This window comes from Cibotium barometz, chromosome 39 (assembly GCF_041138505.1).
Source record: "Cibotium barometz isolate CiBa-2024 chromosome 39, ASM4113850v1, whole genome shotgun sequence".
NCBI classification, from domain to species: Eukaryota; Viridiplantae; Streptophyta; class Polypodiopsida; order Cyatheales; family Cibotiaceae; genus Cibotium; species Cibotium barometz.
In genome coordinates, this window is record NC_141084.1 from 34827320 (window position 1) to 34840200 (window position 12881).

Genomic DNA, 12881 nt, shown 5'->3' on the forward strand with positions numbered 1-12881 from the left:
GGCATCACAAGCTTGGCGATTCACTGCCACATTGGATTCACTCACAATGCCTTCACATGTGTCGCACATGTCACGGAGTCTATCAAACTCATACCACACGTCTCACACGTGTCAGAGCTAGTTGGATTCACTCACAACCAAATTGGGTCACCCTCTAAAGAATTAATCAGATTCACTCTTACAATTAATTCTTTAATCACACTTGGGTTACCCAAGATAAATAGCCAATTTTATTATTCGTAACATTCCCTCTTGCTTGGATTGCAACATTGACCTCATTTGCATATTTAATTAGCAACGAGTGAAAAGAGTCAGGATAGAATATTCGTCATAGATAGAATCTCTCTCAACACTTAATTGTGAAGCTATCCATCTCACAGACAAATATCACTAAGTATTCGTCATAGACATGTAAAAGAGACATTGTATTAAGGACTCCATGCATAATAAATTATAGTGTCCCATATGACTAGAAGTTATCCCACATAAACTCAGAGATAAGTATGCATCACAATACTTTACACAAGATTAATCTCGTGTCCCATACCACAAGACTAATACATAGTGAAAAATTAATAAAGTATAGTTCAAGATGGAAGGGTCAGTTCCTCCAAGAAGTTCTACTTTTGATGCATAAGAAAACAATTAAATAAGAGAAGAACTAGGAAAAATCTGTTGGTCAAATAATGCCTTAGCAACACTAAATTTAAAAGTGATTGGGAGTAAGAAAAATTATGAGAATTTTTCTTATCTTTATTGGTATGTCGGAGAAGTCAATAAACGTCATATTCAGAGAAAATATCATTGTCGAGATCCTACCTCTCGCTCATAATAAGTTAATAAATGATTTTCACTTGTTGTTGTCAGTATTATTTTTGTGAGTGATTCCAAAGTAATTGTGATCTAACATTGTGGACTATTTTTGAGTATAGATCATAAGTTCGGGACAAAAAAGGTGGACATTGGACGGAATTATCTAGCCGTGCACATGCGTGCAAAATAATTAATTTTATATGGTTGGCCCATTGAACATATGTCGGGCAAGGTTTTTTTTTAATGAGATACTTTAAAAGCATTGGACTATGGTTTAATTTTGTAAAAGCCCAATTTTGAAAAAGTTATGCTATTTATGGCTCCCAACGGCTAAATTTATGAAATATGATTTAAATACCGTGTGTGAGAGGAGTCACAGACATCGAGGAGAGGAGGGGGGAGGATTGCACCCAATCACGTTTCTCTGATTTTTATGCTCTTGAGTTATGCTATGGTATCTATGGTTTATTTACTTTATTTATCAATTTGTGGAATAATCAAATCTCCATGTACCTTGGTCCTGTAACACTGCTTAATAGTTTCCCCCCCAAGGAATAGCTCTATATAAACTGCCTAAAGTAAACCCGGTAATTAATACACAAACTAGTGGTGGTACAAGGAAGATAACCCTAAACCCAATCATAGAGTTACTTCTCTTCGTGTGGGAGGAGCTTCCGCGAAATAGTCCTCTTTGTCGGGCATGTCGAGGGCTTGCCTTTCTGAGTGCCAGTGTGTGTCGCGCAAGCTCCTCCCCTTCCCTTCAGCCACTTGCAACAATAAAAGGGATAATTGTCTCAGCCCCATTGAAATCCATGGCCCCTAATCCCTTAACTTATACAGGTAAACCCAGAGAGAGAGAGAGACCCAATTACATACATGTAACATCCCGGAGATAGAATTCTCCACCTCCAACCTAAGCAGAACCCAACATCAAATCCAAACGTACAAGTAAACCCAGGCAAGGTCATATAGAAAAACCCAGACATATACATGTAAACCCAAGCATATACTGGTAAACTCGAGCAGTTCTTTGGCCCGTCATCGTTGTAGACCTCATGCATGTTCTCTTGGAAGGGTCATCCTTGTCCTTTGTAGAAATCCATATGTGTTTCCTATTGCCTGGGTCACCCTTCACCTTCATCGCGCAGGGGGTGGGTCCTCCATCTCGTAATCGCCACCTTAGCAACTTTTCTCTTGTTAGGGTGACCCTTCTCCTTTGACGTGGAAGTAGGGCCCTTTCCCTCATCAAGGTCACCCCGAGTAATTACCATGGGTGGTGTGCCCTCTGTCGTTCTTGGCCGGTTCCTTTTCTCTTTTCCTCAACACCCTTCTCCTTGGTAGACTTCTCCACTTGCACCCCAATGAAAATGGCCATCAAACGTGATCATACAGGTTAACCTGGGCACTGTCAAGGAACACAAAATACTTATCGTAGGTGCCTGGTCCTTCATGGTTGCAACCCCAGTGACTTTTCTCTTTCCTCCATCTTGCTTTCCATTTGCCGAGCCTGGCTTGCCACCCACCTATCTCCACACCTGCTTGTTGAGGTCGCTTGTTGCGAGGTGGTTGCCTAGGTCCCACCCTTTCTTTTTGAGGGGTTCTATATAGTGCCCTATCTCCTTTTCTCTTTTTTGCAACGTTAAGACATATTATACAAATCGTGGGGCGTGGGTGCATAGGGAGTGAAGGGCGCTCACAGAGATGCAGTGGCGGCAATCAAGCAATTTTCAGTGCAGGCCGTCCAAAATAGCCAATCAAATGCCTTCCTTGTTAAATGAAAAAGATTGCCACATGGAAACCATACTCTATACGATGCAACCGTACAAGCTGATGTGGCAGCCATACATGGGTTTGCAGCGGCCCGTGGTGGTGTGGCAGCAGTGGAAAGAGGCAAAAAATAAATGCGAGAATTAAAAAAGCACGAAACCCTTTTTTGGTTAAAGTGTTTTTTAAGTGACACTAGTATGTTTTCTTTTAGCAAAACATGCATGTGCAGGCCTTTTTTTGGTAAAAGCGTTTTTTAAGGGACACTATAATACTAGTATCTTTTCTTTAAGCAAAATCATGCATGTGCAACCCTTTGTTTTGGTAAAAACATTTTTAGGGGGCACTAATATGTTTTTTTGAGGGGCACTAGTATGTTTTGTTCTTGTAAAATCATGCATGTATAGCCCTATTATGGAAAAAACGTGGGGGGAAAAGACGAGGGGTTTTAGTGGGTGCACACCTCAACAAGTTTTTTTATTAAAAAAAACTTACACTACTTTTTTTGGGGAAAAAAAAGCATGCACAACCTTCTTTGGGAGCATAAAGAAGGTGTCCCTTTTTTATACTCCAATGCACATAAGTGGGTAGATTTCAGCCTACAAAATTCTTTCCATAGCCATAGGGATTTCAAAGTAGTTAACTCTCTTATAGTGGATGGTTTTGAACCCATGTTATTCCATGATACCTAGGTTGGTGCCCCTCTTCCATGCAAGATCTTTATATGGCTTACCACAAGAGGGAGAAGGCCCCTGACTTGGTGAAGAGAATTGGGGATTAGCTAATTATATGGATTGAATTCCAGGCTCAGCTTCAGACTGAGGTGGAAGAAGAGTTCGATGTGATGGCCAAACTTACAATGATTAGACTTGCAGATTTGAGCAGATACATTTCTTTTGAAAAGTACTTAACAGTAATTTAGAGAGTTGCAATCTCAGGCAACACGCATGGATGCTATATGCGGCCTGTATAAGGTCGAGGTTAGAAAGAATCATAGAAGAACATTGTAGGATGCCATCTAGTTTACTAGGATATATGAAAAGACATTAGGCACACAAAAATTCGAAGAATGTCTACAAGATATCTCAGACCACTCGTACCTCGAAACAAGATTCCCACTAGTGCCTTAAGAAAGCTTCCATGGAAACACAAGTTTAAGATTGGGAAAGCTTCACTAAACTAAAACCATACCCAAACTTTGGGTGAACCCAATTCAAAGAAGGCCTAGACAAACTAGGAAAACCTCCAAAACATTCAGGAGAGTCGGAGTTTTACTCGCTTTCAGATGTCGAGTTGTCCATGAGATGAGCAAAGAACAAGCCCAAGGTAGCTCATGTGACCGAGGTGAAAGGTAACCCTAACATTACTTATGTAAACACTATAGTTTTAGACCAATGATGGGGAAGACTGTGCTTACCTTTTTTGACTCTTAATAGATGAGTTGTATAAGCTGTCATTTCATTTATATTTCCATTTATAGTATTCAATCGATGGGATATTACTCCAATCGACAGGTGCCACTTCAAATCCATCATTGTATTCCTATAAAATAGTCTTGTGGGATACGCAATGGGCAATGCTTAGCAATTGTATGATCAATTATTCTCTTAATACAATATGATGTTTCAGTCTTTATCTATGTTTTGCTCTATAGTTCTTTCAATTTGTAATGATATCTCCGGTAGTTAAAGTAAAAATATTAAGTGTTGATTACCTAGCAACACTTTTGGCAATCATGCTGCTCATGGCGTCTATGGTGGCCTAGTGTTCCTCACCTTGCTGCTGATGGTTTATTGGCATCTCCCGGTGATCACATTTGGTGTTCATGACATCCTGGCAGGAACGATCGACCTAGCGTAATACCCGGGCTGTTGTTTGCGGCCAATCTCTTGGCTACTGGGGTGCTATTAGCTCAGCTTTCTACGTCACGCTCTACACAACGGCCACAGAGATTGCCACCTTTGCCCAGTATGGTGCAACCCATTCCTCATCTAGAGCTCATCTAGAGCGTATGAAGTACTCCATTTTTTGAGGGGAGAAGTTTGATGATCTATATACTCATGTCAACACATTTGAAAGCCAATGGCGAGCTAATGGCAACTAGAATCGACCGGATGAATATAAATGTGATGTTTTCACATCAACGTTGGAATCTAAGGCGGGTGCTTGGCGTGCGCAGTATGCGGATATGCATTTTTAGACATATGCGGCCCTCCATAAGGCCTTTCCCCAACGCTACCACACACTACTAAGACCACTCCCGAAGTTTTGGAGCGCCTTTGGACACTTCGGCAAAAGAAGGACACGGTGGAGGATTATGCAGCCTGCTTTCCCACACTGCGAAGTCCAGTGACACCTGCCGCTAATCTGCCGCCACCACCAAAGGTCACGAGGAATGGTTTATGAAAGTCCTTCAGTTAAAATTACAATAGGCCTTGGCGTCGGTGGATTTAGCCAACATGGTGTTTTATGATCTTGTAATGGCAGCAGTTCGAGCAGAATGCAGTGTTAGTGAAGGCTAAACGAAAGAGTAAAAAGTCAAAGAGAAGAAGAAACAGCAAAGTGATTCAGAATCTTCCAGTGAGGACGACGATACTACCACTTTGGTCATCAAACAGGATTAGCCGATCGAGGATGATTCGGCCCTTATGGTCGTAAACGAGATCCAAGCATAAGTCTAGTTTAACACCAATTGGTGAAATCACAACCTCAAAGGGTAAAGCCCAGGCATGGTAAGAGAAACAACAAGTCTGAGAGAAGGTGACGACAGAAGGCATTCTGACCATGGCACCTTGATCAAAGGACATCTCAGAAGGAATGCGCAAGGTGGCGCATGATGATGCACCATTGGAGAAACGGGACCTTGCGAGCGCTGCAGTACTACAGACAAGGTGCCAATGGCCGGACAGACGGTCTCCCCATATTCAAAACGAAAGCAGGAGACATCGACTCAAGTAAATGACCCCACCTATGATCTGTGTGGTGGGAGGATTTAGCTTAGATGAAATGAAATTTCACATTGGACCAGCTGCTTAGCCTAGTACCAAATTACCAGAAGCAATTGTTTTGGAGAAGATGGTAAATTGCCCAACACACCGACGGTTGAGCCGGTAGTCAATATAGATCGGGTGGAAGTGGTCGGCACATCAAAGGGGCTACTGGTGGTACCGGATTGGGATGTAGTAGTCCCAGAAGTCACGGTCATATTGCTGGGACAGACAATTTCTAGAGTATTTCTAGACGAAGGATCTGAAGTGAATATTCTTTCCAATGATATGCGTGGGAAGTTGGATTCCCAAATTGGAGCCAACCTCGTTCTCAGTCAAATGGCAGACTATGATGAGTGAAACCTTTAAGTTTGGTCTGTGGTATCAACGCGAAGCTTGTGGGATACGGTGTTTGTGGTAATTAAGATGGAGGAAATAGCAAGAGCTTATCCCACACTACTTTGGCAGACCTTGGCTACGATAAGGCAAAATCAAGCACAATTGGGCTACCAATCAGATTACTTTCTGGAAAGGTAAGAAGAAGATCCGGGTGAACGTTATGACCAAGGAGGTCTTGAAGCACGCAGTACGCCCTTTATGGGAAGAAGGTCTTAATTATCTAGAAGATGTCGGAGATGATGAAGGGGAAAGCATTCTAAGGGACAACCCTCATTTGGTCGACCTATTCGAGTTAGACGTGGGTGGCATTGTTTCCCAGTAATAGGCCGAAGCATTAATGGTCCACCCTTCCCCAATCAACGAAGAGCTTGATCTGGATTTGGGACTTGCAAAAGAGGGCAAGGTGTCCAATGATCATTTACTCAAGACCTTTTTGGCCGCAGAGGCAGCGCATGAATAGGAAATGCAGACTATCCACAGGGTCAAAGAAGATGACTCGGAGGATATGGAGCTAGGATCACACGAACAATATCGGACAGTCCAAGTCAGCACAAAGCTAATTATGAGCCTTAAAGCAGAGTTGCAGTGGTTGCTTCAGACATACACGGATGTCTTCACTTGGAATTGCATAGATATGAAGGGGATTGACCCCCACTTTTACCACTAGCACCGGATTAATCTGAAGGAGGATTCTGTTCCAATCCAGCAACAGTGTTACCGGATGAATCCAAATTATGCAAAGCAAGTGAAGGAAGAAATTGATAAGTTATTGAAGGTGGGATTCATCTACCTAGTTGATATGGCAAATTGGTTGTCCCCTATCGTGATCGTGCCAAAGAAGAATGGGAAGCTGTGGGTATGTGTGGATTACAGAAAATTGAATGCCACCACTATTTTTACTGATCCATTTCCCTTGCCGCTTACAGATTCTCTCCTCGATGCTGTGGTGGGCCACGAAATGTATTCCTTCCTTGGTTGGTTTAGTGGCTATAATCAAGTCCATATGACCCCGAAAGATTAGGAGAAAATGGCATTTGTCATTGAATGGGGGGTTTTTGCCTCTAACGTGATGATGTTTGGCTTAAAGAACGCTCCGACGACATTTCAATGTATGGTACATGCGATTTTCGATGAATATCTCACCACCTTAATGAGGGTGTTCTCGGATGATTTCAGCGTCTTTGGGATGGAGGCAGAGCACTTGCATCATCTACGGCTCTGTTTGGAGAAACGGAGGAAGCCCCAGCTTAGTTTGAATCCCACAAAGTGTGCCTTTACAGTCACCAGAGGAATTTTATTGGGCCATGTTGTGTCCAAGGATGGTTTGGCAGTCGATCCAAAGAAGATGGAGGTCATCCAACAGTTGCTAGCCTTGGCTAATGCAAAACAACTGTCCTGATTTTTAGGGTGGATTTGGAGGCACAACCAATTTCTGCGATATCTCATGGATGTAGCTCACTTGTTACATACCCTCATGAAGCAGGGGGTTGTTTTTGTGTGGTCGAAAGAATGCGTACAAGCATATAGCCGGCTGAAGAAGATGCTTAGCCTGGAACCCATTTTGGTAGCCCTAGAATGGTCCAAGCCTTTCCATATTTTTGTGGATGCTTTTTTGATGTATTGGTTATGCCTTGATGGAGGCCTCAGAGGACAAGTGGTACCGGTCTATCTACTATGCCAACCGATTACTCGAAAGCCGAAAGAAATTATTCCACCATCGAGCGGGAGGCTCTAAGCATGATTTACTTAGTAAACAAGTTCTGGCACTATTTATTGGGTAATGAATTCACATTCCGTGTGGATCATCAAGCTCTGTTGTACTTGGTGAATAAGCCTAATCTTATAGGAAAGTTGGCATGCTGGATGCTATTACTATATGAGTTTACTTTCCATATCCAGCACACTCCGGGGAAAGAGCATGCTCGGCTAGAATCTAGTGAAGCTCCGGTTCGTGTCCCGGATCAGTTCCCGGACGCTGATTTGTTCAAGATTGACACCTCCATTGATTGGTACAATGACATGCTCATATTCTTGGTCGAAGGCACCTTTCCGACAACATTCAAAAAAGACGAGAAGAAGATGGCATTAAGGAGTAGGACATTTATTACAGTGATAGCCGAATAACTTTATAAAATGGCGGTAGATTAGATTCTTCGTTGTTGTGTACCGGCCCATGAGCAGGCGGTGGTGCTACAAGAAGCACATTAGGGCATCACGGGTGGCCATTTCTCCAGCGAGATTACAGGCAGGAAGATTTTTTTAAGCCAGACTACGGTGGCCCACCGTCCTTAAGGGTTCATGGAAGTTTTCTCGGGAATGTGATGTCTGCCACCACAGATCAGCTTATGGTGTTGGATGAGCGTCAAATGCGGAGCTCTTGGAGTGCCGAAGTTATCGAGTGAAGGCGGAAGCTTTGGGTGGATCATAATACAAAATACAAAATCTTTGATATAGGTGATCCGGTATTGCTTGTTCACTCTTAGATGGGGCCCCACCCTAGAAAACTCAAATTACACTGGATCGGTCTTTACTAAATTGCGGGAAAGTTAGGCAGTGGTACATTTGTTTTGGTCACCATTGATGGCGTGACCCTGCCAAAGCCGATCAATGGATTTTGTCTCAAGCCTTACTATGGGCTTACGTCGGATTCTCATGAATGGGAGAGAGTTGTATCCGGAGGCAACATGCAAACCACTGATCTGGATCACCGCTTGGTCCGGAATGGTCCAGTGTCCGGCGAGCTCCAAGGTTTCCCAGATGCAACGGACAACATGGCAATTTCCAATGACATATTCACAGTCCCTTCCACATCAGCATCTTTTTCCATGCATGCTTCTGGTGGTTTGCATGGGCTTCTTAGGCGGCTGCACCAACAATCTATACCACTGCGATCGAGGTAGTTATGGAGCGTGTCCCACGTGTCAGTCAATTGCTGGAGGTGATTAATACGCCATTTTTATTCTTAAGCATGGCTTCTCGAGAAAGGGGAGGATTCGATTAGAGCAGACGCTCACATAATTATCAAGATGAAGAGCCCTTTACGCCAGCGCCTCAGGCTGCTCAACGATGATCCTCGTCATGGGCGAATGACCCAACGGGCACGTTCCTCCACACCCCAAATATCGCACTATTCACATCTCAAGACAAATCAACGGTGGGTTCTCTCTCCTCCTATGGTGGACAACAAGGCGGCAAAGCTGACAGGACTACTGGGTATGATTGTTATGGAGCATTGCATGACTTTCAAGGAGAATTATGCCCTTCGTTTAAACCGCGATGATGTCTATGGTTTGGGATATTTGCAGTAAGTGTCTGTATCTTTATCTTCTTTAGCTGGCTACTCTGAGCTTCTTGGTTCACTTACCTGCACATCTATCTTCACCATGTTTTCAACAGTTCAATATTTGAAGACTCTCTGACGTCGTCTCCTGCACTCTCCACGCCCTCGCCCACCTTGCTTGTCACGATGCTGGAGTTTCAAGACCTGCAAACCTTGGAGACCATGCCAGTGCCTTCCCAAGAAGACTGGCTACAATAGGTTGGGTTGTACAATTTTGTACACCCACCATGGGAGCAGTTGCGGATGCTGCAGAAAAATGAGATGATTCTGCGGCCTAACAGCGGCACAGAGGAGATTACGTCGGTGATGGTGGCTTCGGTGTTTCACCTCCTTTCTACTGGTGATGGCTCGGCGTCTGCCATAGATGAGCAAATGGAAAGGTGATTTGGAAGGAGTTTTTAATTTCCTCTTGCCTCAGGAGATCTCGCCTGTGCTTCCTAGTGGAGATGGTGGCTCTGACCCATCATGCCACTTATGCTTCCAAACGCATTGTCGGGTGGATGATTGCTATAGAAACCAGAAGTGTTGTTCCATGGGGCACACTCCTCCATCAAAAACTTCTCACAATCATCAAGAAGACCACAACGAACTCTACCAGTAATCTTGGCCCTTACTTAGCCACCCTCTTTCAGAGAGTGCCCAACCAACGGCGATGGCGGCCAAGGAGGAGGCACATTTGATAGCATTAGGGGAGGTGGCTCTGACCTTGCAAGATATTTTGGTGGCCAAGAAGCGTAAACGTTCTAACTGACGAGTCTCCGCTCAAGAGCTGAAGAGGTTGAGGAGTATGCAGCAATCAATGGCGTCTGAGGCATCTGCAGCAAGCTCTGGAGTACGTGAGGGTGGTGGTGAAGTGGTTGGTGCCTCTCGTCATCAATCTGGAGGAAGACAAAGCCACTAGTGAGGAGCAACAAGAGGTCACCACTGATTTGGGTGTGTTGCTTCCCTTAGCCAGTGAGCAAGCTCGACAGGTTACTATCCAGTCGTTTGGAGGCCTAACAAATTTTGATATTGAGAAGATGCTGAACCATCCACCGATAAGGAACATCGGATTACAACAACAATGGTTATTTCAACTACTGCTGATCCTCTTATGATTCCCTTTGAAAGCAGGAAAGCCTATTCCCCTAAACCTGTCTCCCAAGCCAGAGGTTAAGGCTGAACTCGCTTTGAAGTTTGACCGATCTTCAAGAAGCGGTGGCTCCCCCACCGTTCCCTGCTAAGCCCCAACGAGAATGGATAGGTGCCATCCTGGACTATTGTAACTCGCAGCGGCGGTGCCCGGGGGACTAGGGCCTTTGACACACTTGTTGATACCATCAATGCATATTAAAACATTTAAACATGGCCACAGCCTTAACACATATCCATCATCACTTTGCATAAAATATAAAGCTGGACAAAACATCCACAAATGCTGAAAATGGATCTTGCACATGTGACACCACATAGAGGCCGGAATGGGCCAACCCCCCCCTTGGAGTATTTTATTACCCAAGGAGAATAATATCATGTACAAGCTTTGAGGGCCTTACTCTCCCCACGAGAGATGCCGGATTATCCATATACAAATGCCATAACACAGCCCAACACGAGGCAACCAAGTCGGAACATAGGCTGTAGAAATACCGAGCCAACAATATAATCCATATACCTCCGTGTGGGTACTGATTCTTCCCCAAAAACCACGGGTCTTCATGCAATAGAAAGGGTACAGCAAGTACAACTCTCCATTCAGCTGGTACAACAGGTACAATGGCTGGTACAGTCGGTACAGTGGTTGGTACAGCAAGTACAAATGCTGGTACAGCAGTTACAGTGGCTGGTACAGCAAGTATAGTGGCTGGTACAGTCGGTACGGTGGCTGGTACAGCAGGTACAGCAGGTACACTGGCTGGTACAGTCGGTACAGTGGCTGGTACAGCAAGTACATTGGCTGGTACAGCCGGTACGGTGGCTGGTACAGCAGGTACAGCAAGTACAAATGCTGGTACAACACATACAATGGCTAGAAATCATAATAAATGATTGAATACCCTTGCCTTTAGTATTTCTTCGCGATGGAAGCCTCCAAAACAGTCCCCAACAGCCGGTATTCTTCATGGGCAGCCTCCAAGAGAGAGAGAAAGAGAGTAGCCATCATTAGAGAAACCTTCAACGGTGGTAGAGGCTAGTGTGCAGCAAGAGAGCCTCCATTAATGAAGAGAGGGGGCTCCAATTTATAGATTTGGGTCTCCCATGAGCTAAAATGGCAAGAGAAGGCTACAATGACAAGTGGAGAGCCACACAATAGCTGAAGTGACAAGTGTGAGCCCACTTGTCTCACTTTGATCCATTTTCTAACAAGTGTCAGGCCACTTGTCTCACTTTGATCCACCTCCTTGCCACATGTCCCAATCTAAGAGATGGGTCCTTCCATAAACTTTATCTCTAAAAATATCCCAACTGGTAGACATTCTGTCATAGGCACTTTGCCAACTCTTGGTATCTGCTCAATTCCAGATGTAATGACGCGAACAGAATTTCCATCGGAGTCGGGCCAAAAATAGCAACTCTCCTAAATTTTAGGAGTGTGGTCCTTTGTATTCTAGGATAATCCCCCATTCCCAAAGCTTGTACTTTCCAAATATTTAAACATCCTGGAGTCCACCAGACCCCTTTCAGACTGGGAAATGTCCAGGCTGGTGACATCCTCCCCAACTTCTTAAAAGTTGTCCGCAACTTTAAGCTTCAAGCCATATATTCAAGATATAATCATGTCCCATCGATTGGGCGAGACGAGACATTCTCAAAAAAAAATCCAATATAACTGAAGAATCCATGTCCCAAAGAAACGGGCAAGACTAAATAAGTCTCCATAATACCAATATCAAAATCATGTCCCAAGATAAATGGGTGAGACAAAACAGTCCCATAAGTCCAGATAGCATAATCCATGTCCCAAGTAAATGGGCGAGACAAATCAGTCCCATAAGTCCAGATATCATAATCCATGTCCCAGGTAAATGGGCGAGACAAAATAAGTCTCCTGCCAACAAGACATCGGTCCACATGACCCTTGACATAGACATAAGTCCCGTCATGTCCACTTTACCACTTGCACTCCGTGTTGGTACTCTGACCACACACCTTGGATAAGAGGTGGGCTTACAAGAGACACACAATGAGCCAAAACGGCCGACCCCTCCCTTGAGTAAATTGTATTACTATTGGAGAAATTCAATACATAGCTTCACAGGCATCCATTGCCAAATCCTCCATGCCAATGCATATGAAATTCAGCATTTAGAAAACAATGGTATGTCGATGTAGATCACCAAGGAGCTGCCTTGACGCCCGGCCCGACTTCAGTGCCCATATTCTCTACCATTGGCTCTATGTTCTACCGAGCAAGGTAGCAACATCTTGAAGAGCACTTAGGACAAGAGAAATACTACACAGGGCGGCTAAACAAGGAGTCCTGAAAATAATCACTTGCAGGCATAGATAACCTAGTGTTCCATACGCATTTCTACTACACATAGTTTATAGGCATTTCGGCCACCAACTCACACTACCCTCTCAAGTGCCCATGTTCC